The sequence below is a fragment of the Dendroctonus ponderosae genome, unplaced genomic scaffold, assembly GCF_020466585.1.
Source record: "Dendroctonus ponderosae isolate FM_Combo_2020 unplaced genomic scaffold, Dpon_F_20191213v2 Dpon_F_20191213_2, whole genome shotgun sequence".
NCBI classification, from domain to species: domain Eukaryota; kingdom Metazoa; phylum Arthropoda; class Insecta; order Coleoptera; family Curculionidae; genus Dendroctonus; species Dendroctonus ponderosae.
The window spans coordinates 17,542,213-17,544,603 of NW_026018165.1; the positions used below are offsets into that span (position 1 = coordinate 17,542,213).

General features: G+C 41.3%; 1 protein-coding gene across 1 annotated transcript in view; it reads right to left on the bottom strand.

Moving 5' to 3' along the window:
- LOC109536753 (homeobox protein ceh-8) overlaps nucleotides 1-2,302 on the bottom strand; it is a gene marked incomplete in the record, with an annotated part of 29,638 nt that extends 27,336 nt beyond the window's left edge. The window contains 1 exon segment of the mRNA XM_048664135.1: nucleotides 879-2,302.
- Nucleotides 2,303-2,391: the final 89 nt, after the last annotated feature.

The following is a 2,391-nucleotide window of genomic DNA, read 5'->3' on the forward strand; positions in this document are numbered from 1 at the left end:
TATGAGGCCCATACCTAAGTTGTAGATAAGTTGTATATTGTTGAGGCGGATTTTATTAAATTAGTTAATTTATATTCAGGATTTCTTGTCAGGTTTTTAGGTSTATTGCGTTAAAATCCTGATTTTTTTAGATTTTTGGGTCGTTTTCTGGCGWYTTTCCAATYAGCATTGATCAATCAAGGATTTCTTGTCAGGTTTTCRGAGCTATTGCTTAAGAATCCTGATTTTTTTAGTTTTTTGGGTCGTYTTCTGGCGATCTTCCGAAATTTTTTGYTCAGGTTTTGCGACAAAACTGCTCGTTTGCACCCGAGAATCGCGAATCTGAGCTGATCGAGCATCGAAAGCTGAGGTTTATAKTTTTTTTTAAGAAATTYCARATCTTTGGGTAACCARACAAGCAGAGTGGAGGTTTGGACAAAAAGGGCAAAAAAACTTTCTCAAAGAGTTTGGAGGAAACATAAACRTGACTGGGATGAAAATTGCTGTCTGATTTTTCAGTGYGCTTGGAAMATTTGAGGAAGTGTTGCCAATTTTTCAAAAAATAGTGGACTRAGTAGGAGTCGATGATAGGAGATTGTTRAGAAAGCGCTAAATTCTTAACTGTGGTGGTTGTTCACGCTGTTGAAYCGCTTGAAGCAAATAGATCAAGCCACTGCAGCCACACTGTGACTTTTTGCTTAGAAAATTGGAAAACCTRATTTTCCYTCTGCATTTCAACGGTAAAAATGTTTTCGCGCGTTGCAACATGACCGCAATTATACAGGATGTTAGCGTTTTCAGACCATCAGCTGCAAAGACATRACAAACTAACTARTCCAAAATCCAAACTAACCCAAAAAACAGCCACTCGCCCATCAATAAATCACTGAAACACTTACTTTGTGACTGTCGCCAAAAATCGTGTTGCTGACTTTGGGGAAATCCCCAGACTGCTCCGGGAAACAGCAACAGAAGCTAGGATGTCCCGAAAAAAAAGACTGCGTTCTTCACACTGTCGCCCGCTTTGGCGTGGTTTGGGAAGAATCGTCGCAACACACCAAAAAAAAACAGTTTCGCGTCGGATTCGTCCGGGATGCGAGAGGACTTTTGCCGCCAAAGTCGGCAAAATGGTTCGAACACTGCAGAGATGTGACGCGAAAAGCGAAACACGTTGCTATGGGAGGTCCATCGGGGCAGCTTCCCGACGATCCTGCGTGTCCTGAAACCGGGAATCCGGGGGTGGGGCGGAGCCTCGGCTGCCCCCACGACAAAGACACCAAACACGGGGCCCCCCATGTCGGGAAAAAAGAGCCACAATGGCAATTCTTTGACGGTAAACCGGATCCGTCTTAATAGTGGGGGGATACGGATACAGTTTATGGCTAAACACTAAACACTTTTTTTACGACCGGATTAAAGCGAGATGGGTTTAATAGATTTGTTTGGCCGCATAAGCGAGAAGGATGGCGGCCCTGATGGGGCTGTGATTTCCTTTTGTTTTGCGGCTCAGCAATCACGATGTCCATGCAATATTTAGAGGTAATTAGACGGCTTTGTGGCCCCTCTTTTTAGTTGGCTTTTTTCACTCGCATTAGCGTTTCAAATCCATTAAGGGCGCTTTCTTGGAAACGTCTGCAACACTTCTCGCACTGAACCCTTGCTCTCTTAGTTTGATCCATTGTGTCTGTGCTTTCCACCAAAAATTCCAGAAAATAATGGAGCCAACAGGAATAAACCAGAGCGCCACAGTGATCCGATTACCAAACCCAACTGAGTTATTAAAAAGTTCCTAAATAACTTAAAAACAATTTTATTCGAGACTCGGTAATCAGCGGATGAATAGAAATGAGACCGAAAATTCGTAAAACAAGTTTCGCTCGTTCGTTAATTAAGTTGCGGATTAAATCGAAATAATCCAAAAATCCTCATCAAAAATAAATTCCCGCTGAAAATCTGATTAAAAACTTGTATAATATTTTCGGAAAGAAAGAATACGCGCCTTGGGAAATGCCTCGCCTAACTCGATCCGGAAGTTTCCGGATAATTGTTTTACTTGTTGGTTATTTTGTGCGGCGAATTGGAATTTGAATTTCGCGCTTTTCTAACTTCACTGCCAGGCATTTAATTATTCAACTGGTTCCAGAGGAAAAAATTCCCCGTAAAACGGCAAAATTGATTTGCCACACACACAATGTTGTGTGAACATAAAGTGCAATTAATTCACACAGCACATTTACTTCGAATAATAAAACCTCTAAAAACGTAAATATTGCATAATTGCGGGCGAAAAATGCTTGAAATTGCCGGTTATATAATTCACTAGGGGCACTAATGTGTTCAAATTGTTACGAATGTATATAAACGGAAAATTAAAAGCTCTGTTGCGTTTTATACGCCGCGGGCCAAAAAAAA